This window comes from Marmota flaviventris, chromosome 4 (assembly GCF_047511675.1).
Source record: "Marmota flaviventris isolate mMarFla1 chromosome 4, mMarFla1.hap1, whole genome shotgun sequence".
Taxonomy (NCBI): Eukaryota; Metazoa; Chordata; class Mammalia; order Rodentia; family Sciuridae; genus Marmota; species Marmota flaviventris.
In genome coordinates this window covers 26,275,499-26,300,491 of record NC_092501.1, presented here as the reverse complement: position 1 = coordinate 26,300,491, position 24,993 = coordinate 26,275,499, and the positions used below count along the sequence as shown (strand labels likewise).

At 45.2% G+C, this 24,993-nt stretch overlaps 1 protein-coding gene across 1 annotated transcript in view; it reads right to left on the bottom strand.

Moving 5' to 3' along the window:
- Nucleotides 1-24,993, bottom strand: part of Fbxw4 (F-box and WD repeat domain containing 4) — an 86,831-nt gene that overhangs the window by 30,802 nt on the left and 31,036 nt on the right. The gene's annotated exons all lie outside the window — the stretch shown is intronic.

The window sequence follows — 24,993 nt, the reverse complement described above, 5'->3', positions numbered from 1 at the left end:
AAAACCCATTCATGGAAAATCACATTTTGGCAAGTAAAAATAATAAGTGATGTCATGTCATAAAAATTATATAAATTCATCCTTATGTGGTACATAAACAGACATGTGTGTGTTTAGATGTACATATCCACATAAATATATATACTAAAAAATCAAAGTTAACCGTGACAAGTATTTGAAATTTATGTTGCTCTAAAGACCCATCTCCTCAGAGTAGCCACTGTATCCCAGCTATTACAGTGAGCAGCTCCTTTCTGCTCCTCTCCATCTTGGCCACCTATTCAAGACCTTCAAATTCCAGCCAGTCCTTGCTCTCCATAAAGCCTTACTTCCCCACTGCTGCTCAGGACTCTGTCAACAGTCCTCTTCTCCCAATGCCAGCCTGTAGACACCAAATTCTACTCTTAAGGCCCCTTGGTAGGCAAATAACTTGGCATATTTGATTTCTGGGAAAGATCAACCCCTTGATGTTTAATTTTACCTCACTGGAACGAAGGCCACACACATCATGAGCCCTAGGGAAGCACTGGGCCCAGGGCAGGCCCCATGCCATGCCCACCATCAGTGCCACCAGCTCTCCCCCAAAGTGCCAAGACATAGGGCATGGTAGAGTGTGGGGCCTCCACCATCTGTGCTCTTGGTATACACATACGTATGCACTGGGAAATTACAGTTATGGACCATCACACAAGTCTACTTCCCTCCCTGCCATCCTCCCCAGTGAAAATAAAGACCTATGTTTTTCCCCAGAAATTGGGGAGGGCAAGGCTTTGTAAACTGGGGTTTCCCATTAGCCATTCAGCCACACAAGATACCAAGAAAGCATGTGCCAGGCCAGGCCTCTGATTTCTTTCCTACTTAGTCTCCACACCTTACCCCAACCCAAACAACATGGGAAACAACACTGTAGAGACAAAACCATTCTTAGCCTGGAGCCTGTAGGTAGCTGCTGGCATTTCACCCTCTGTTGCTGACTGTCTGAGGCAGAAAGCTATGCTGTGGCTTATCTCCCAGGTGCTGGTATTTGGCTCCTGGGAGGTGTGAGAACATGGGCCCAGTCACAGTCTTGGGAAGAGGTGCATGCCCAGTTGGGTTGTCCTGGTTTTGCCACCCTTTGCTGAGAAGGTGTGCTTACACCCCACACAGCCTTGCATTTGCTCCCTTTGATAAGGGGCATTCAAGAGGCTACACATAGACATGTGCACTGCTTAGTGGCCACTCTTAGTAGTCTGGGGGCACATGCAAGTCCTACTAGAGCATACTCCACATGCACCTTGGGGACATACTATGCCCACAGGAGTCTCTTTACCTAACCTCACACTGGGCAGTTGTGATTTTGCACCAGCCCAGGTGTTAAGCCCCTGCTATTTTCCCCCCTTCAGCCTGTCTCTGTCCCTCCCTCCGCCCTCCCACAGTAAGTGCTTTCAGGCCACACAATGAGTAGAAGGAGGGGAAACACTTCTATTGAGGAAGGCGTTTTGTTGTTTCATCCCCAAGGGGGGGCAGGGGTAGGGGAGGAGGGGGCCCCACAAAATTTCTAATAAGCAGTTTCTGTCCTCAAAGCTAAAATGATTTTCTTTAATTGCTTGGTGGGAACAGTTTATTGTGGGGGTCTCTGCCCTCCCCTCCAAGCCTAATTGACTTACTGAAGTTTAACAGGGGCTTTCACCTGGAGAGATGGCAATTATTCCCCCCATCCCACATTCGTACCTGGGCTCTCACCACAGGGGGCCTTTGTTCCCCCTAAATACAGCAGTGACACAAATGTCCTCAGCAGCAGGGGAACGCAGGGAAGTGGTAATTTTCAGCCCAACGCAATTAGCTGAGGGCTTTTCAGCCTTCTCAGTGAATGGTGGGGAGACTGTGGCATGTGGGAATGGTGAGCTGGGGCTGTTCTGTGCAGGCCAAACAAAAGAGGGCTCTGAATCACCAGGGTGAGCCAGGCCAGGGCCTGCATAAGGCAGCCAGGGTGGGGCCTGGATGAGGGAGGGAAGGTGCTGCCATCCACTACCTCCATGGTCACCCAACCATATGTCTTTGGGCAGTGTCAGTGCCCCAAAAGTTTTCTGGGAGGTGGAAGCACTCAAACCAGTTGACTTGTACTTGGCTCCACAGCCCTACATTATGAAGCAAAATACAGGGAAAGGATGGTGATAGAGCTCAAACAGGCTGGGAAGAGGGAGGTGGCTATGTGACAGAGTGACCATAGTGCTATTTCTGCTTAGCTTGCCCTGGGCCTGGAGCTCACACCATATTTGGGCCTTCATAAGCAGCACAGAGTCAGGAAACTTCTTCAGAAAGAGATTTCCCTGGGAGTGAAAAGCCAGGGAGACTCAGAAGACCCGTGTGACACTGAAACTTAACCCTGCCACCACAGCAACCCTACCACCCAGCACTAAGCAAGGGCAAACTGAGTCCTCTTCTGAATGGTAGCATCAAGGCTAGGGAGGTACAGGGTGGGAGAAGCATGAGATTTATCTGGGGTCAGAGTCACAGCATGCAAACTTTGGAATGCAGGTTCCATAGGGGGAAGCTACCACAGAGCCAGCAGCAAGCAGGCTTCTGTCCCCTTATCACTAGCGAGCCTCAGCGCCAGAAACAGGAGAGAGAATCAGTTTTCCTTGAGAAAATATAATAATGAAAAACACAGATAGAAGGGGTAGTTAAGAAATGAGTTGTGTATAGGCGAGAGAAAGAATGAGGACTTGAGCCAATGGGTAAGTGAAGAGGTCCAGAGCACTGGGCAGAGTAGGCCCAAGGCCAGCAGGCCTGGGCTCTGGCAAGGGTCAGAGCTGGGCATAACAGCTGGCCCTCAGTGCCAGCTTGGTGGCTCTTAGGCTGCCTAACCCTGGGCAAGTCCATAACTTCCTAGAGCCTCATATTTCTTGTCTATAAAATGAAAACCAGTTATATTAGAACAATATCTTTCAACTTTTTTGAAAAACAACAGAATACTTTAGTAACCTAGCATCTATACTAAATTTTATAAGGCTAAGCAGAGGTTGGGGACAAGTGAGGCAAGCCTCAGCCCAGTTACCTCCAACCCCCTCCCTCTTGCAACAAGCCCTACCCGGATACCCCCAAACCAGATAATCTCTAATACTACTAATGACATGATAACATAGAAGTGTCCAGGACGAGTAGAAAAGACAAATGCATGGCACAGGCCACTGCTGCACAGCCCTGCCTCCCAGACTGCCTTCTGCCACACCAATAGAAATAGGATAAGGCCCCATTTGCCATCAAATCCTCAGCACACACCATGGAGTCTCTGAGAGTCCATATGAACTCTACTCGAGAGCAGCGATGGCTGTGGGCAGCTGGATAGTTTGGTACATGATTTGTAGGTAGTAACCAGGTCACTTTTTGCAAATTTATTCAACATAAAAAAGACCTAGCCATGAAAACTATGGTAGTATGATGTGACACCCTGACCCTGCTCTTTCCCTGCCCTAGGCTGGTTGCTAGGAACTACAGTTTAACCCTCACCCCACCTCAAGCCCTGACAAGTATGTTCTCTATAGAAGCATCTACAGAGCAAAGGGTGGCTAATCCTAACACCTATAGTTCAGAAAGGTAAAATGAGATCCTGCCCTCACACTCTGGCCATTCATGGAGCAGTCTCCTCCTTTCCAACAGTCTAGTCCAACAACCTAGAAGAGACAAGTAGGTCAGCAGGCCCATGGTGATTCATGAATCAGGTTGCTGGGAACAACTGGCTGGGTCCCCATCACATATGGCCTGGATTCTGCCTTCCATTCTTCTTGCCACCCCTGCATCAACATATGTCCTGCCTATAAAGGACATTCTCTTCTCCTTAGCTACACTCAGACTGCCCATGGGACAGACAGAAGATCCTGTTTTGGCACTGCCCACTCCTCTCACAGAACAAGACCTTGTCAGGGCAATTCCTGAGCTGGAGGCAGGCAAAGACAGGGCTGATTCCTTCAGTAAGTTCATAGAGTGCTCTCCAAGCCATCCCTGTGCTAGGTGCTCAAGTACTCAAGAAAAAGAAGATCCACATAGGCTTGCCCATAAGCAGCTTCAGGCCCAACCAGAAAATCAAGTCTTAAATTCATTTTTTTTTTTAAACTAGAATCAATTCAAGACAATCAACAAGTTCTGATCCCAAATGAGAGAGTTTAACATGGGACAGGGAAGTTAACAGTATAGCACAACAGCTAAAAAGCATGAACTCTGGAGTCAGATACCAAGGCTCAAACTCTGGGAACACCAGAGATGTGACTGGGAGCATGTTAACTATTTCTCTCAGGCTTCAATTTTCTTCCTTGTAAAATGAGAATGATGACAGTACCTATCTTAGGCACAAAGTATTTGGCATAGTTCTTGGAATTTAGTTAGCACTCCCTACTTGCTGATCAATCTTATTATCATCATCACTTAGCTAGACAATAGAGTGTCACTTCAGATTCTTGATCAAGGAAGTGGCCTAGTAAAGGGAACCTATATTGTTTCTTTATTGAAACACCAAGAACTGGAGTTAAGAAGTGAGACCACTTCAGAAAGACACCATCAATGCTGATGACAGACATGACCAATTTTACCTGGTGAGGGCCTCAAAAGATCCTGAGCCAAGCAGCAGCCTTAAGGGGCAAACTGGAATTTGAGCCCCTTCAACCATCTCCCCACCACACCACCAGCCTGTTGGCAGGAATGCAGGGCCCTGTGCCAGAAGACCCAGCTATGCAGGAGGCTAGGAGGCACAGGTGGTTCTCAGAGGAGATCCCTGGACTCCAGAAAGCATTTCCCCAACAGGCACAACAAAGCTGGGGCTTGTTGCTAGTCAAGGCGCCTTTGCTTGCTTGGGCTGTGGCCCAGACTGTGAGGCAGCTGGGCTGGGGCAGGCCAGGGGATGCAGAGGTAGGAGGGGCAGTGGCCAGCCCTTTTGGCACCAGCCTCCTCCTTCCCTGGGTTTCTCACTTTGTTCAACATGCAACCTAAAGGAGGTTAGGGAAAGCACTCTCACTCTCCAACAAATAAAGCCTCAGGACAGGGAGATAGATGAAAGTTTGGGGGGTTTTAATATTTGGTTTTGGAGTGTTTCATTGGTTTGAAAAAAAATAATAAAAGGAAGTTGTTTTTGCAATCCAATGCATTCCAAACCCAGGCCACAAAAAGCCAACAGTGATCCCATAGCACCTAGTACCCATTTCCCTTTTGGGAGATTTAAAGTTCCAAGAGAGCCAAAGTTGGTCCCAAGAGACCCAGAAAGAAGTTCTCTGGCGGGGTAGAGGTGGCTCAAGCATGGCTTCACTCTGCCCACCACAAAACTCTAGGCCCTCAAGCTCCCCCAAACCAAACACACCCACATAGCATTGTCAGGCATGGATGTGCAGGGCTTTTCCAAATGGAGGCTCAACACCCAGGGGTGCCAGACCAGTGGTTCCCTTTAGTAGGCCACTTCCTTTAACTTATCTATTCCCCTCTTATTCCTGCCTCTGTCAGTTCCTCTCCACTGGGCCCCAGAGTGCTGATGCCATGACCTCTTTGGTGACTATCCCTTAGAGAAGATGAGGGAAAGACTATCCTCACTGAGTCTCTGAAGGAGAGGCTCTCGCATCGTGGCAGAGTCAGGAGCTGCTGGGCCTGGAAATCAGTCAGTTCTAATTTAGCTCAACCCATACACCACACCAACACTGGCCTTAGGATAAATTTTTTTCTGGTGGCATATTTTTCCTTTATTTCGGAAGTCACAAACCATAAGACTATAGGGTTTTCTCTTGGGGAAAATAGCAGGATACTGAAAAATCGTTTGATTAGAAGCTTTCTCTTTCCTACTAAGCCACTTGGGAGAGACAACCACTTTTCAGAAGAATGAAATGACAAATTTGCAAACATGCTGGTGGTATGGGTTCCTGATATACTGGCCCCATGACTCACCTCACTTTAAGCTTGGTGGGAGGCACCAGATATGAAGGACTGTCAGCCACCCTGACACACTTATGGGTGCATGGGCTAAGAGGCAGGTGACAGATGCACATACACAGAGCTGAAAAGAAATATAGAACTTTTGCCTGAAAATTCAATCACAGTGCTGGTGCCCATCATTCAGCTAACTTTCATGGCTGCTAACTACTTCCTCTGATCACCTCTTCTCCACTTTGGGAAAGTAGAAAAAGCACAAGGAACACCTTTTCTTCTCTGTGGGATGAAGGGGAAAAGCGAGAAGAGGGAGTCAGAAGTGAGCTGCCTCCTGCTGGTGCTTATTGAGCTCTCAAACTCCAGGTTCACCAGGAAGCTCTTGTCTGCTGAAGGAAGGGACTAGGATTCCATGAGGAGTGAGGCCTACCACCTTCAGGCAGATGCCCTGTGTACTTAAAGTCCTGATGCCTCAGGGAGGATGAACCAAGTATAAGCTTGTAGTAAAAGCAAAGGATGGCTTGAGTGGAGAAAAGCAAAAACTTGGGGCCTTTGATGAAGTAACAATAAGTACTAATACGAAATGACTTGAGATTTTGTACACTGCTCATAAGTATACTCATGACAATACCTCTTCTCAGCTTTCCTAAGGATACTGTATATCTGATAATCTGATAGGTTAGATAGAACCTCAACTAAACAAGCACTATGAACCTCTTTGAGCAAGCAAACAAGATCAAAGTTTTCTGGGGGACTGATTGTACTATGGACATAAGTCTTGCAGTGATGGCGGCAGCAAGAAACCAAGTCAGCACTGGAAAGCCAAGCTCATTATCTAAGTCAGATAATCCACCATGGACAGCCCAGGCTGCCCCTGCCTGGATCAAAGTTAATGTGCACTCAAACAAACCCAGGGAAAGGTTTGGTGGGAGGCACCAGATATGAAGTACTGTCAGCCACCCTGACACACTTATGGGTACATGGGCTAAGAGGCAGGTGACAGATGCACATACACAGAGCTGAAAGGAGATATAGAACTTTTGCCTGAAAAAAAGGGAAAAGGCTAGTCCATCCAGGGAAAGGCTAGTCCATCCCATTCCACCTTGACCCACAAGCAGAAGGTTCTGTGGATGCTGAGAAATGACAGCTTTGTCAGACCTTTGCATTCCATCTGCTCTCTACCATTCTGTCCTGTTAATACAGAAATTAGAAGAGTCAAATAAATGCTGGGAATGCAGCTCAGTGGTAGAGTACTTGCCTAGCATATGAAAGGCCCTGGATGATGATGATGATGATGATGATGATGATGATGATGTACTTGCCTAGCATATGAAAGGCCCTGGATAATGATAATGATGATGATGATGATGATGATGAAGAAGAAAAAGAAGAAGTAGTAGTAGTAGTAGTAGTAGTAGTAGTAATAGTAACAGTTGTCATCAAAGCTGGGCATGGTGGCTCACGCCTATAATCCTGTGACTTGGAAGGCTGAGGCAGTAGGATTTTAAATTTGAGGCTAACCAGCAAGAATCTTAGCAACCTAGTGAGACCCTGTCTCAAAATAAAAAAATAAAAAGGGCTGGGGATTATAGCTCAGTGGCAAAGTTACCCTGTGCTCAATCTCAAGTATATATTTTTTTAAAAAAAAGTCAAATATTGGGTCTCCCAGATAGTCAGGTTTTTTGTTTAACATTATTCCCATCATTCCAGATTCCTTGATCTTGGTTTCAGAAGCGAGGTTCTGAACATTATTCCCAACCCACCAGAGCTTTTTCCATTCCCTTTTTGTTGTCAAAGAATAAGGACTCAATTTCTTCCCACAGGTCCATCTGTCCCTGTCCTCTACCTTGCTTCAAGCTTTGCTTTAAACCACTGGTTGCTCTGCAAAGTTACTAAGAGCAATTCCTGCTTCTTCCTCCACCCTAAATACAATTATACTTTTTAAAAGAAATGGAAAAGGGGAAAAAAAAAAAAAAAACAGCCCAGGGAATCTCCAAAGAGGCCTGCTGTACTCTTCCTCTTATAATGAAGCTTAATAATGAAATGCCTTGCACTCCATTTAGTAAGAAATGCTCGTTTTCTCCAGCTGAACACCCCCTATAGATATATCTAATTTGTTTCCATGCTTGTATCTCTTCTCCATCAAGTTAGCATTTAGAAGTTGTAATGTGGCAGTGCCCTCCCAGTCGGGCACTGGCAGGACAGCCTGGGAGGAGTAACAGTGCTTTGTCCAAACTTCGAGTTCTAGGCTGACTATCCCTGACACTGCCAACACCCAAGCTGTGTCTCTCAGGCTTTCTGTAAAATGGAAAAGAAAGGAAGGGAAAAACAGCCCTTGGAAAAATTAAAGTAAAAGAACAGTGAAAAATGAATAAGAGGAGATATGTATTGCTGGGAATGCCTATTTCTTGATGAAAAAAACTGGAATACGGACCCAAATCAGGAGAACCTTCTTCTTGGTAGGCCCCTTTAGGACTAAGGTCCCTCAAAAGCCTTCAGACTCCAGCTTCGTTTTCCTTGTTGGACCTGGAAGCATAACTGGCACTAATGTCTGAGACAGTCTGAAGGGTGCCAACAGCAGCACAGAGGAGTCGCTGTGCTTGGTGAACCCTGGCAGATGCTTCCCCAGGGCCAACTCATCTCTGCCTTCTGATCCACATGGAAAGTGAAGACACAGCCTTGTTCTGAAAACTTGCTCCTCAGAGGAAGGTCCCCATACCCAGGGCCATGACAGATATTAGAAATATGGCCTGGGCATGGCTCAGAAAGCAGGCCTCGTCACTGACATCCAGTGCCTAGGAGGTTATGCTCTCTCCAAAAGCAGAGCAGGCCACATCTGGGCCTCATCCCCAATGTCCCCTCATCAAGTCACCCATCTGTATCTTCTCTCCCCAGCAAGCCTTGGGTCTCACATAGGATACAAATCCTGTCCCTCGGCTCCTGGCACCCAGTTCTCCTCATTGGAAAAAATTCCTCCTGCTCAGACCATAGTAATCAGGGATGCTGTCCTCAATGCATGTGTGATTTCCAGAAACTTCCCTGCCATCCCGCCTCTTTCCTGCCTGACCTATTGGATTCTGCCCTTACAACTGCCGAGGTCTCTGCAGCTGACTCTCATGCTCTCCCAGTAGCCCTGCTGCCAGTCCCATCTACCCGAACCCCTGCAAAAAAGGCCCTGCCCTGCTCCCAGAGGCTCACAATCTGTGCTCCTGCCAGACTCAGATACAAGGAGGGATTTACCTCACTTCAAGCTGGCAGCCTACAGGGTAGAACTAACCAGCCCCCTCAAGGGATGGTGGGGTGCCAAACAAGCGTGTGCTGGAGCATCCCAAGGTGCTCTTGTTTTCTAGGCACCCTGCAGTGGTCTGTGACAGACGCATGGATGGGGGAATCCTTTGCCAGCCAGAGTTGGCATCTCACCCTAACTCTCAAATCTGCCACTAGCCTCCAGGGCTGAAGACCCTCCAAGAAGAAAAGGCCCTGCAAGACAAAGACCTGAGGCCCCCCCAGCCTGGCCTCCCAGACCTACACAGGCCCGCATTAAAATCAACACTCCGTGAACACACAAAACTGACAGGGCAGAGGGGGAGCACACATCGGATACAAAGATTGAGCTCTCGGGAGACGCGGCCTGTTGGTCTCCCATGTTAGCTCCAAGTGACTAAGCGCAGGGTGGGAAATAACGCCACTGTGGCAGTGACAGCTACCGCCTGGGCTCCAGGTTCAGCAGCTTTTCACGGAAGATGCCTCTGTGGGGGGGGTGGGGGGGGTGGGATGCAAGCATTGTGTGGGGACCATTAATGCATGCGCCTCTGCACATTCCTTCGAGAAGCAGGAACACACCAATCCCTGAGCCCCTGCTCTGGCCCCCAATGATTGCACAGGCCTGGAACACACTGCACATGCCACCTGGTCCTTCCCCCCAGGCCCCCAGCTCTGTGAGCGGTGGGAAGGGGCCCGCCAAACACCCTGGCTTCATTGTGCCCCAGAAAGAGGGGACTAATTACTCGCCTACACTCTGGAGCGCCCAGGGAGAAAACAGAGGCCAGTGGGGTGGAGAGGGTGGGAAATTGGTGGGGGGGGGGTGAAAGAAGGGAGAGAGAAAGCCACAGGATACATTTCAAAGTTTCTCTAGCAATTTGGAGGTGGGGCAAGAAAGCCTGGTCCTGATGTGAAATCATACAGAGGTCAGGGCTGGGTCTCCCACCCTTGTGAGAAAGTGGTGAATCGGGACGGTTTATCAAACGATCATTTTTTTTCTTTTGAAACCGGGAGGCAGCAGCTTGGACAATTCTGCAGATGTGCTTGATGAGTTAGGGACAAAAATGGCCCTTCTCTGCCCCCCGCCTTCCCTCCCTCTATAAGGGCTCCCATCGGGGGTTGCTTCTCCCTCCACTGCCTCCAGGGCCCTCCCCTCCCTTCTTCAGTGGTCAGCTGAGACCCCCACCCACTGCTTGCTTTTGTACTCTTGGCCTTTGGACATACTGACAGGGGCCTTTATGAGACCCCAATCAAGACCCCCATGTCACAGGTACCTAGTAGAGACACCAGACCTTTTCAAACAAGGGACAACAAGGAAAATCGGCTGGCCCATTGTCTCTCCTCTGTGCTAAGTGAGATGAAAGGGGCCCGCAGCCCCCTCCCCACAGCCCGCCTGCCAATCACCTCTAGTTATTAAGGTCACAATGTGTAAATTCTTTTGACCTGCACCTAATCAAAGATTCACCGGCCCTTTCAAATCCGAATGGGGAGGAGGGGAGAGATTCCCTCCCATAAACCCAGCAAACTCTCCCTCAATAAAATTTCTCTCTCTGATTCCTTCTTTGCTTCCCATCTCCACCCCCTCGCTTCTCCTCACTCCGCCCTCCTCACCACTAGCTTCAAACACAAATGACAAGCCCTGTGAAATTACTACCCAAAAGAATCCAAGGAGAATTGGAAAGTTTTTATTCAAGTCTCTTTAAAGAAAAGATTTTCATACAGTAATAGTTACTCAAGCAAGCCCAGAACCTGGGCAGCCCATTGCTCCAATGCCAAATACCTTCAATGGCTACAAGGTTGGTGCTTCTTTTCTTGCTCCTAAACCAGATTCTCTTGCTTGCCCTGGACATCAGGATCCCTGGGGGAAACAACCAGGATTCAAGAACTCCCTCACTGTGCCACTGAGCATCTCCAGCTCAGTTACTGACCTTCGAAACCTCCTCTGAGTTTGAGTGGCATTGTGGGATGAGGAGAAATACTACCAAGCCTGAAATAGACAACCCTGGAGAAAAAATAAATAAATTTTATACAGAAGGAAGAACAACAGGGAGCAAAAGAGCCAGCAGGGAGAACTTGAGAAAGAGCAAATTTATTGCCGCAGTTTGAAAACAAAATGCTCAAATCATGCAAGGAAAACTAAGTATTTGCATCAATATGTAGAGTCTGCATTTTTACCTATCTATGATACCTATTAATTAGAATAGGGAGGAGGCATAGCAAGCAAGGTAGTAGTCAACTGATTGATATAAGTTGCCCAGAAAATCCTCATTTGTCCACTCTCTTCTCTGCCCAGGTGCTCTACTGGCTCCTAGTTCTCCTCATGCTCTATGATTGTTCCTCTTGCCTCTTTGAATCTTCTTATCCTGCTATCTTTCTTTCTCTCTAATCTCCATATTATTTATACTTTTGTCTCCATGTGAAGGAGGCCTTCTGCATCTTGGCCTGGTTTCTGAGCCCCAATACACCATTCCTGGCTATCTCTGGTCACTACCACTGGTCCCATAAAACAGAAATGGGTCTGTTCAAACCAGCACCCTACCACCAGGATCACAAAGGTCTCCAACTGGTCTCTCCCCTCCTGTCCTACATGCACTCAGGACAGCCTACTGACAGTTCCCACTGTCCCAAAGATCCAGTCCCTTACTGCCGGCAAAGTGAACTACTGGAAAAATTTCCAGCCTCAGTCTTTCCTTTCCTCTGTACACTATGCCACATTAGTCATTAAACTACTTGAATCTGGTCAGAAGCCATCCATGGTTCCCTATATTCCTCAGGATAAAGTCAAACTTGTCTCTTCAAAACCTTCCAAAACTGGGCCCCCAAAATTTCCCTCCAATCATCCAAATTTGTCTTCCCTGATCCCCAAACTTACCTTGAGCTTCCTCATCCCTTTTTATGTTTTTGTCTCATGCTAGTTCCCTTGCCTGAAGTTGCCTTCTGCAATACACTGGGACATTGTACAAGACTTACTTCAAACTCCATGTCACCCATGAAGTATCCCCTGATTTAACAAATCTATTGCTTCCTTATGATTTCCTGAAGATAAATAACCCCCAAAGCAATGGGACTCATACTACATACACACCAGAACACCTTGCTATTGAATGTATACACCCAACTACACTACAAGCTCCTAGATAGATAAAACTACTTTGTGGGCTTCCTGCTCCCCATCTGACTATGCACAACAGCATTTAATATGTCTATAAGACAGGCACTCAAACAGATGAGTTACTTAAAAAAAAAAAGGTTCTGAATTTATACTATCTAATTTTTTTAATTCCAGTATTTTTGCTTATTTCTTTCCCCCAAAAGGGTTCCAAGCAAAAAATTATATTTAATGGAGCGTAAGTAAAAGGAAGGAAGGATCTTTTGGAGTGACAAGAATATTCTAAAACTGAATTATGGTGATGGCTGCAAAACTCTATAAATTTGCTAAAAATCAGAAAACTGTACACTTAAATTATACATTTAAGGGCTGGGGTTGTGGCTTAAGCAGTAGTGCGCTCGCCTGGCATGCGCGGGGCGCAGGGTTCAATCCTCAGCACCACATAAAAATAAAATAAAGATTTTGTGTCCACCGAAAACTAAAAAAAAAAATAAATTCTCTTTCTCTCTCTCTCTCTTTAAAAAAATATACATTTAAATGGCTCAATTTTATGGTATATAGATTATAATTCAATAAAGCTATTTAAATACAAAGTAAAGGTAGGTTTACTGTAATTTAAGTAATTATGTAAGGGAAAAAGAAGTCCTTCCATAATTGCCTGATATTGAAATAAAAGTTTATATGTAATTTATGTTCTTTCTAATTATGAAACAGGCTGATCATTAAAAAATTAAATATGAAAAAGTAAAAAACAAAATTAAATGTCAACAGAAATTTATCACTTAAGAAATATCCCTGAGGTGACATTTAAATTAACTATCATACTATTTTGTGACCTTCTTTCATTCCACAATGTGTTATGACATCTTTTAGGGTCAATAAACATACATCTGTATCATCTTTTTAAAGACTACACAGTATTCTATTGAGTGAATGTAGGGTAAACATTTAATGAGGCTCATTAATGGATATTGGTGTGTTCCTGCTATAAGTCTTTACACATATATCTTACATACTTGTCTGGTTATTGCCTTAGGTTAAATTCCTAGAAGTGGAATTTACGTGTCAAAAGTTTTTCACATTCCTATTTTGATACACCCTGCCAATCTAATATAATTTTAAAACTCTGACTTTTCTCTCCTTGTTCTTGGGCTTGTCCTTACCAGCCTGCTAGAAATCGTGGCTACAAATTTCTAACAAGTAGAAGATTCTTTTAAATAATCTATGTGGGTTTTTTCTGTAAATTTTTAAAAATTCTCAACCCTAGCTCACCCTGGGCACTAGTAAGTGTTGAACAAGCAGAAAAAAAAAAATACTTCAGACACATTAACCCACATGTTCCTCCCTTTGCCAAATATAACAAGTCTCACCCTCCTGCCCAGCTGATGCTCCTCTTGGGTCAGTTACTAAAGGACCCCTTCTAATCACTCAGTATCTCTTTCCTCTTTATCAGATGAAGAGAAAAGAGACAGACTAAGCCAGAATGGCTAATGCTATAGGTGCAACAAAGCAGAAAATAGCAGGAGAAAGAGAAATACCCTGCAAGAACAGAGTCCTCAGAAGGAGAGACAGGGCCATGTGCTTTGTGCTGGCAACTCTCTGTGGCCCTAGAGGTCATGTTACAGTAAGCCCAGGGTAAGAAGTCTGTGCCAGTGATGGCAATTAAATCTAGGCAGAAACCTATTAGGGGACTGTGTTTCTTTTCTTTTTTTAATTGATTTTATTATTTTTTTAAAATACTTGACAATAGTGGAATGCATTACAATCCTTATTACACATATAGTGCATAATTTTTTGTATCTCTGTATATAAAGTATGTTCATGTCAATTTATGATATGCCAGAGTTTGGCCAGGCATCACAAGCCTGACCTGGGACAAGCCTCAAGCTAATTTCTCTTTCAAAATTCTTTAATGGGGCTGGGCCTATAGCTCATTGGTAGATGCTTGCCTCCCATGCATAAGGCTCTGGGTTCAATACCCAGCACTGCAGGGAAAAAAGAAAAAAAAAATTCCTTAATTCATAAAGAGGGACACTTGTGGTGGCCACAGGCAGAAAGTGGTACATGTCACTTTATCCCTCATATCTCAGTCTTTCCTTTAGCCAATGCATGCCATGTTACAATGAAGCCCCAAACAAAGGAGGCAAAGAGGACCCCATAGTTAAACAGTGGTCTCTACTAATGGGGCACATTTATACTTGGAAAGTTCAACTTCCACAAAGCCTTCAGTTTCTTCCTCATGTCTCCCTGTATAGTTCAGCAACTAGAAAGAAGTCAATCTGCAGCTTCTCACCTGATTTCTTACTATGCCAGCACAAGGCCAGTGGAGGCCACCCCTGACACGCTCACCTCCAGCATAACCAAAGCATCCAGAAGCAAAAAAGACATAAGTGTATCCAGCCTGAAAGCAGAAAGTCATGGATGGAGAAGCACAGGGAATCAAGAGAGGAAAAGGGCCTAGTAGCTTCACGGTCCGCTTATCAAGCATACCCACTGGTGTTACAAGGACCAGAGAAGATTCCTGGCTTTAACACCTTCTCAAAGCAGGCAAGCTCCTGCCTTTCAGATGCATGCTCTTTAGCCTGCAAGTGGGAGCTCTAATCCTCAGCATCAATGTACATATTTTCTAAAGCACACTGACTCTAGATGAGGCTGCTGTGAAAATTGAAATACCACACCATGGTCACCATAGCCATTGTTCTAAAAGCTGGATTATGACTTTGCTGCAAAAAGGAACAGAGGAGAAGACAGCAGGGCAAGCTGAGCAGGTCCAGAGATAAGCCTGAACATGAGTACATGGACAACATAAGGGAAAATCACAGCAAATTGTGATTTTAAATAATTTCACTCTGCTAAAAGATTCTCTCTCGTTACTTCAAATTTTCTCCTGCAATTAAGACGCTGCTGATCCTTTTCAATGTTAGCACAACACAACTGGCATCCTACCTGTCCCCTCTATACTTTTTGGTGCCCATTCATGGTTTTAATTTGTACCGCAAACTGTGAATAAGGAAAGCTTCTGCAAAAAGCAATTTCCTGGGCCAGCAGCTCCTGGATTAATATTCCCTTTGCAATTACCATGGCTTCTACTTTCGTGTACTCACCTACCTCTTCCCTCTTCGCCTCCCACCCTTATCAGCATAGGCTTGAGTCAAACCTCTCTGATAGAGTGTTACAGTCCAGATCACACACTGCCCCCTATGAAAATGTCCTGCCCAGAAAGTGGAGTAAGAAAAAGCTCAGAAAAGTGGCAAGGATCTTGGCTAATCAGCCTACTAGGGCACTCCAGAGGCATAGGAGTTGTGTCACCTCACCCAAGACAGGAAAGAAAACCCTTACTCGCCAAAGCTCATAATACGAAACTTCTAGAGAATCCTGTTCAAGAAACTGCTATACCTGTCTAGCACAGTGGCACATGCCTGTAATCCCAGTGATTCAGGAAGCTGAGGCAGGAGGATGAAAAGTTCAAAGCGAGCCTCAGCAATTTAGCAAGGCCCTAAGCAACTTAGGGAGACCTTGACTCAAGATAAAAAATAAAAAGGGATGGGGACGTAGCTGGGGTGATAAAGTACCTCTGGAGTGCCCTAGTAGGCTGATTAGCCAAGGAAGGAAGGAAAGAAGAAAGATAAACTGCTATAGAAGCACAGGGATTAGCAAACATCCAGCCCACACAGACAGAGATCTTGTAGTTTGGGTCTGAAGGAAGAGCCCAATAATTCATTGGTTTGCTGATATATAAATTAATTCTTTGTCATCTTGCATAGAATTCTAGTTAGCACAGCAAAATTCAGAATTAACACAAAATTCTGTGATTCACAGCATCTTTACAGTCAGTTTCCCATATCAATGGTACCAGCATATTCCACTGCTGGTGGCACACATGGATGCCCTTCTTCTTCTCAATGCTATAAAGAAAATGTTCCAACTCTTATGTCCTAAGTCCCAACTGCCAAAAGTAACTGTATAATAATGAAACTCGCTGATGCTCACGAACATGGGAAAACTGTCATGGGTGGCAGAATTCCTATTCTTGGATCTTGAACCCATGGCCAAGTAGAGCCATGTGTTCCTGTCCCGAATTCAGAATAGGAAAAAATACAACTGGCACCATGGACTGGCACCTGGAAATCCCAGGGACCGGGACACTGAAAAATAAAAAGGTGGCAGGGATGGGGGTGGGTGGGCATTTTCAAAGAGAAATTTGATTTGAAATGAAAACAAGGAAGCTAAGATTTTACTCCAAACCAAAATGTTAAAATTTGCCGAAAATGACCTGAGAGCCACTACCTAACTGCAGGAGGAGGGTGATCCTTCCACCTCCAACATGATCTACTCCTCTCAAACATACAATCTGCTACTCATCTAGCCATAGTCTCAATATTGCCCTTTTTACTTAATCTCACTACAAACCCCACCCTAGTCTACTTATAAGAGTAAGTTTCATTGGCTCAAAAAACTAAAAGCACAGATTTTCATGAAGATTCCTCTTGATTGATCTGAATGTTACAACTAACAGGTGGGGAAATCTTCTCAAACTTATGAGTATTATCATGACAAGGCCACTGGAACGGATCAGTGCCATAAGTCAGACAGGGCTAGAAGCTTCCGCTTCACCATCAGGTTCCTCTTTAGCCTTGACAGATCAAACTCTAAGCCGAAGCAGGCTACAGAGATCAGTTCAGTCTCCGAGCCAAAGGTCTTCACAGTGAGGGACCAAAGCTTCCCCGACGGGGGCCTCTGCCGGCTATGTTCCAGATTAATCACCATCAGGCGGGGCCTACACACCAGCCTGCAATCTGAACCCAAGTGGCACCTGCAGAGGGGTTGCCCCAGCACTTTCCTCACTCCCCTTGGGCAGGACCCCAAAGCATGAGGGTGTCCACCTGTTGATGAGGTTACCTGGGACAGGAGGGCAAGATACTAAGCCACCTTCAACCCAGCAGATAAGTTATGGATGCTTTGAGTAGCTTAGTGAAGCAAAGAGGAAATATGTGGTGATTAGGCAGTGAAGTCAAGACCCCAAGAAAAAGGAAGTTCTTAGCCTCTAAATGGAAAGAGAGAGGTTCCATTGCCCTTCTCATCACTGAAAAGAGTAAATGTAGGTACAGACCAGCAGTAAGTGAATGAAGGTCCAAAAGGATGTGAACTCTGGAGCTGTCAGAACGTTGGGGAAGGAGAGAGAACAGAGCCAGCATGACTCTTTGATACACCCCCAAATACTGCCAGATATTCCCATGTGAAAGAAAGCTTGGAAACAAATTCATTCCTTGAGGGTATGGGGGAGATTCCTCTGAATACCAAGATCCAGAAGGTTTCCTTGAATGATCTCCTACGTCAGTAAGCTGCATCCAGCACAGGTATTGGAGGGAGCTAGTGATTAAGTGAGATGTGTATACACATCTATCTACCTAAGAATGTATTTTTTTAGGACCAAAGAACCCTACTGTATTATAAATTCTTTCCAGATGGTAATCCCTTTTGCTACTTCCCTAAGAGTGAGTATAGTAAGAGGAAGTATTTATGAGGCTAAAAAGGAATAATAATCAAAAGAAAGAAGATTAAGCATGGAGCCCTATATCTTAGAACAGTCAGTCCCAAACCCTAACTTGCTATAAAGAGAATCTATGGGGGTGGATGGACTGCACCCTTCCCACCTGGCCATGGCCCAAGGGAAGGAAGGGTGGGAGGGTCAGAGTTGGATCAAAGTGTGTCCCTTGAAGGGCAGAGAAAAGCATAGGTCAGAGAAGAGGAGAAGGAGCCCTGAAAGCACCTTCATTTAAGGAGTAACACCCCCATCCTTACTGTCACAGATTGTACCTCCAGAGCTTCATCCCCAGAACTTCCTTTGAACCTCCGGCTACAACCCAGAGTTAGGACAGAGTAGTGGCTACAATTACACACTTGCTTGGGGAGAGGGGGTAAGTGCTGCATGTGACAGGCCATGAAAGGTCCCTGCCTATAAAACAGCCTGGAAAACAAACCCTTAATTTAAATGTTAATGAAAGTGCTGTGGCGACATCAGAGGCTTCCTGGCTGCTTAGAGGGCTGCTCAGAGAACAGCTACACCAGCCACAGAATTTATGGCTCCCCTTCACCCTCCCGCCTCCTTCTCTGCTTCATCACACACTGAAGTTTAAAGAGTTTAAAAAAAAAAGAAAGAAAGAAAGAAAAAAAAAAAACCTCTAATTTTAACATTAAATTAACTCCATGCTTCCACCTTGGGATGTGAATGCTAAATTATCTGTCGGCAGAACAGTAATCAAAAGTGGAAATAGGCACACAGCACATATAACCTAGGACAGTCGGCAGCACACAAGGCAGGAAAATCCTCTTCTCTTCCCAATGAGACAAGTGAAGAGTAGAGAAACAGGGCTATTGGCAGCAGAGGGTAGAGACTGATCCCTGCACAGCTATTTTTTAATTGACACGGATTTGCACATATTTACTAGATACAGTACAATAATTTCATACCTGCATAGAATGTGTAGTAAATAAACCTGAGTAATTAGCATTTCTGTCTCCCCAAACATTTATCATTTCCATGTGTTAGAGACCTTTGGAATATTCTTTTCTAGTTATTTTGAAATATATCATAAATCACTGCAGACTATAGTCACCATGCTGTGTTGTAAAACATCAGAACAGATTCCTCCTATCTGTGTCCCTCTAGCTCTCTTGAGCCCTGTTCTGAGAACTTTCCACATTGTACTACTTGCCTGCCTCTCCCCTCAGACAGTACCATCTAGTTCACAATGGTTTCCCTGTGACAGTACAGCTAACAGCAATGCCTAAGCAGTGTACAGAAAGAAAAAGAGATGGAGGAGCAGAGAGGGAGATAGGAGGGAATAGAGAAGCAAGTAGAGAGGAAAAAATGAGAGAATCAGAATTCCAAAACTAAGAGTGAAGAATGGAAATGGCTCCCTGCTGTCAGGGCCAGAGTCTCAATGCATCAACTCTGTACTCAATATACCTGGCCCTCTGCTTCTGTTTCTATTTGTAGTGTTTTATGTAAGTTAGTGCATTCGTGCTCTCTCTCTCTCACTCTCTCTCTCTCTCTGTATGTGATGAGTATTTATTTTTGTGCATTTTTTAAATTTGTGCATTTTCCTCTTTTTTTTCAATTTGTTCTTTTTTAAGTTAGCTCTTAAAAAGTGAGCCATGCTGGCCAGGAAGAAGCTGCTCCCACAAATGGGTTCTAGGCCAACCAGGACTGGGAAGGTTCTGGTCTCAGGCCAACAGCCTAGCACATGAACCTCTCTATTCCCATCCTGCCCTGGATAATGGCTGAAATAAAGGGTCTCAAAGAACTGAAACCCACCCCTGTGGTGTTGGGACTTCCTTCTGATGAATATGATGGCTGAGAGGCTTGGGTTTCACAGGCAATGAAGACTAGGGTGAAGTCCATCAAACTGAGACTTAGCAGGATCTAACTCCAGTTCAATGGCACCCCATACTTATGCCTTTCCAGGATTAGCTCATTTCAGTCTGGAACAGCGGGCCATTTACCACTACCCAGAGTTTCCATCTTCCTTCAGGTGTCACGATGCCCCTTCTAGCTATGCCAACCTGTGGCCCCTCTATGGTGTCTTTGTGCCTTTGACTCTCTCATCTAGGGACACTACATGCAGGATGCTCCCTACCATGCTCTGCTGTGTGGTGAAGGGGGACACCAAGCCACTCCTTGCTTAGATCTTTAGGTCTCCTTTCCACTGCAGATCCAAGGGGAGGCTTCCCCTCTGTCCCAATCTTGGAGAGGGATAACACAGGGATCCCTGAGATAGTCATGGTCCACACATGTCACCAGGAGGACCAACTACAATGTGAAGCACTAGAAAGCGATTCATTTATCTTTCTCCACATTATCAAGGCTAAGGATTCCCTTCACACCAACTGTCCATTGCCACCCAGAAAAAGGAAAACTTAGATACGCAATCTTTATTTTTGATTCTCTTTCCTCTAAAAGCACTGAGTGAGTAATGAAGGCTGGGGTCAGATGATTGCTGCACCACTGAAATACAAGAGAATTCACACTGAAGGCTGACTGCCTCTTTTTCCAGTCCTTTACACCTCACTGTCAGAGCACACTCCACATGCAATTAACTTTTAGTAAAGAAAGATGCATTTCAGCAGACTGATGGGGAGTGTCTACCACACACAGCACACAGTAAACTCTGTTGCAGCTGGAACAAACAGCCTGCTCTCCCAGAATCCCCACCCCAACTGAACAGTGCACAGTGACTACTTTCCTTCCAGACTTGCCCTCACCTCTGTGAGAAATGAAGCAAGAAGGGGCAGCTCCTTCATCGAAACCCCCCAGAGGCCACAACTCACTTTACAAATTTGAATTGGTACATTTCATGAAGACTTGGACTAATCCCCCCAAAAACAAACAGGCCACCACAGTGAGCAAAGTTACACAAGATTATATTGTATATTCAATAACACAGCTAAGTCAAGTTTCTCTACACCTATACCACACATATATTTCCCTGATGACAGAAACAGGAGAGGAGGGATTAAAACCCAAGAGTCCTGGGAAGTCTTCCTGACCACACTCACCAACACGACAGAAGCACTGCTCGCAGATGGGAAGAGGGCTCTGTAGAGTGCCTTTTTTTTTCCCTTGCAGGGCAATAGACATGGTGTCTGCAGAAGAAAGCAGAGCTGTGCACTCCTCTTCCTTCCCCTCCCAGACAATCAGGGCAGGGGGATTTATACATTCATTTCACCACAGGGCCCCTGTTGCTTGCTAGAGGGGTCTGAAAACTGAGGGTCTATGCGTTCATACATTCCCAGAAAGGTGCAATCATTCATAGCCACCTGAGTGGGTCCAGCCCCTCCTATACACTGTCTTCCCCCATTACTCCTTAGCTCAGCTCTGGCCTTTGGGAAGAAAAGATGTTCCCACAGAGCCTTTCAGCCACAGGGCCACAGCCACCATCCCAGAGGCTGGGAAGTAAGGCACGGTAATGCTTCAGAGGCCTGTCTTATGGCTGCCCTCAGCATACGACAGGCAACAGCCTTTTCTGCCCCACCCTGCATATGTCCCTGCAGTGATATTCCCTGGGCCTTACTTTACCCCTCTGTTCAAAAGATAATAACACCTCCCTCCCCCAATCAGAAATGGCCTAAGTTTAAGGCAGTTAGTCTAGCCTAGCAAGCATCATAATAATATATCTATCCTATTCCCACCACTGATTAAGAAGATCCTGGGATGGCCGCCACATAGCAAGTATTCAGAAAACACAGGAGTGAGGTGAAAGGGAATAAAAAAGGAAAAGATGGGAAGTACAAAGGAATGAAGTTAAGTCCTCAACAGTTCCACATGTTCTTGCTCTTGAGTATTTATTTACTAACTTTACTCCACTAGAAATAATTTTTAAATGACAATCAAACATATTACACAATTAAACGAAATCTTCTTTTCTGTTTTACTCATAAGAAAGTCCTCAGAATTCAATGTGACTGCAAGTGGTTGTACACCTGGGACCAACTGGGCTTGATGTATTCTTGCCCCACAACTACACTCAGACAGACCCTTTCACTCCAGGCATACTCTGCCATCTCAACCATCCTTCCTCCTAACAGCTTGGGGTGGGATTTCCTCTATAGGAAGTGGGCCTCACTCATAAGGCATGAATCTTGAAAACAAGATTATCAGAGTCAGAACAATAAGAGGCATAGTAGGCAGGCACAAGGGATACAGAGAAAAAGGTCTTTGCCTGATATCTTCAGAACCTACTGTTTTCTTTCTGCATTTTCTGAGTATCTAAATGCAGCTCTGAGTACATAAGAGATATTAAATATCATCCCCACAACTGTTAACAAATCAAGAATTCAAGAAAATTCACCAAAGAAAAGGACACCTGGACACAGGACAGAACACCTGCTTTCTCCTGGTTGATAGCACTGCTTAAGCCAAAGGCTTGAGATTCCATGTTTCCTACTACAAGTGACTGAGTATATACATAAGAAGTAGAAAAGCCCTGCATCAAAAATAGGTAAAGTGAATAGGTCTGGCAAAGTGTTTTAAATAGAGAAAGAAATTAATCAAGGAAAGAGCTGAGCTAAATGTCTCTTAAATGCCAAGGTTCTTTGTAACTATACAAGGAAACAATAAAAAATTGGCAGGTAAAGGGGGGAGGACCTGCCCCATAGAACAGCTGCTGCCCACATCCCCTCATGTTCTTCATGAGGGGTCCAGGGTCACATCACATTAGTGATATCACAACCATAATCAACAGGAATGGTGGCACAGAGGGCAACAGAAGACAGTGGTTGAGGGCAAGGACACTCCAAGGAAAAAAGAAGAGAGAAGAGGGGTTCCTACTGAGTCTCTTCTTGAGCAGTGAAACTCCCTGTGAGTCTGGAGAAGCCCAGAGAAGCCCACAGAATGTACATGAGAACACCTGAAGTCACTAAGCAAATGTTACACCAGATAAGAGCAGATTCTTTTCAGAGTCTTTTCATATACATTCTTTCAGGTCATCTTTACAGTAATCTAGCAAGGTCTATAAAGAAAAGAGTATTCACACTTAATAGATGAAGAAGTGAAGGCTAGAAGGGAATGACTCACCTAGCCCACCCTGCAAGCAGAGGGTAAAGCAGAGGTCCCAGACTACTATAAACAATAGACCCTGAGGCTTAGAGTCAGTGCCTCCCAAGGTTGAAGAAATGGATGAGTTTGTTGAAAGGATCAAAGTCATGAACACAATAAAAAGAAATGAACCTAACAATAAAGTATAAAGATCCTAGCCCAGTATATTCTTTGGATAAGAGAAAAGGGGGCAGAGGTAACATCAACATTTACCCTGGTCATCTAGTATAAAAACAGAACCCCAAATGAAAACTATTTTAAAAGAGTTCAAGACATCATCTGTGGAGCTGGAGGAAAAACCATCTCAAATCTATAGGTCAGGGCTGGCATTATGACTCAGTGGTACAGCACTGCCTAGCATGGGTGAGACACTGGGTTCGATCCTCAGCATCAACATAAAAAGAAACAAAAGTATTGTGTCCACCTAAAACTAATACACACACACACACACACACACACACACAGTTTATATATATACATATAAACTGTAGATCAGAACCAGGTGCCATGGTGCACACCTGTAATCCCAGCAACTCAGCAGGCTGAGATGGGAGGTTCGCAAGTTCAAAACTCAGCCTCAGCAACTTAGCAAGGCCTTGAGCAAATCAGCAAGACCCTGTCTCTAATAAAATATAAAAAAAAGGGGCTGGGGATGTAGCTGAGTGGTTAAGCGCCCCTGGATTCAATCCCTATACCAAAAAAAAAACAACTAAGTCAGCAGCCAAACAGCTAACTGTGAGCAAAAGAACCACCCAGGGCCAAGAAAATACACTAAGAAGATTCTGAAGATTGGGAAGAAAACACAAGCCCAGAACTTCACTAAAAATGAAACGCAGCAAGGACTTAGTTGAGGGTCTGCACAAAGCAGATGACTAGGAAGGAACTGTCAGCTGCAGGGAATGGCAGCAGTCACATAGCAGTAGGAATATCATATACCTAGGTCCTTCCCCAAAGCCAGTTTCCAAGTTGTGCCCAAAACCTAAACTTAGTTTATTGGATCTCAAAAGCTTCTTGACATCTCTTTTATTGGCATCATCTGAAATGGGTATTGTGCTCTCTTCTATTAAGAGGTAGCCTAACACATTCCAGAGGAGGTGGCTGCAGTAGGGGACTCTGGGATTGGGGGAACAGGGGAGAGCCTATCTGTGCTCTCTGGCCTCGATCTACATGCAGGAAACACATGGACCTGAAGCACTTCCTCCACCACCCACCCACCCTCATTTTCTGAAGCCAGCAAAAGTCCATAGGCAACTACTAGGCAAAGTCTCTAGCATACCTGTCACCTCCCATACACTGTCCTGCCTTGTCTTAGTCTTATATATAATATCTAGCCCATCGAGACCTGCACCTTGCTAATGGACTTTAAGAAGGGCAGTATGAGGGAGAAACAGAGGAGGAGACAAAGCTGGATGGCTCCATTTTCCACCTCCACTCCCACACACTTAGCCTCTCCACTCCCCACTAGTCTTCCTTCCCTCTTTCCTAGGATTGCTGGAATGATTTGTTCTGAACAGCGACAGGTTTATAGGTTAGCCGACACCTCTGCTCTGTGGAATTTTAATTAACTTCTCCCATCGTCAATATGCTAAGGAATGGGGTCTCCATTTTCTGGGGTCAGCAATGTGTTTCAGGTCCTGCTATATCAGCCGTCAAATTGAAGAATTAATGACGTGGCTAATCGGCTCTAATTCTTAGGAAGAAAAAAGTTTGAAAGGGAGTTGTAGAAGAGAGCAGGAGGAGGGGTACAGGCTCTATGGGGTGAGGAAAAAGAGGTTGAAAGGGGCTGAGGAAAGGGGGGACTAACTCACTCATAAAACAAGTGACTGACTGAACCCAGTGCTGGAGGGTGACAGTCCTCCAGCTTTCCCAATTCCATGCAGGTGTGGAGTGAAGGACAAAGATGGGAAAGATTCTAGGAACTACTGTGATTTAAAAGGTACAGGAGAGAGGCAGTGTACCCTGGCTGGGGAGGACAGAGACCCTGACTTAGTTCAAGAGAGCTGAGAAAGCAGAAGTCAAGCTGGGCATAGTGGTGTACACCTGTAATCCTAGCAACTCAGGAGGCTGAGGCAAGAGTATTGCAAATTTGAGGCCAGTTTTAGTAACAGTAAGGTCCTAAACAACTTAGCAAGACCCTATCTCAAAA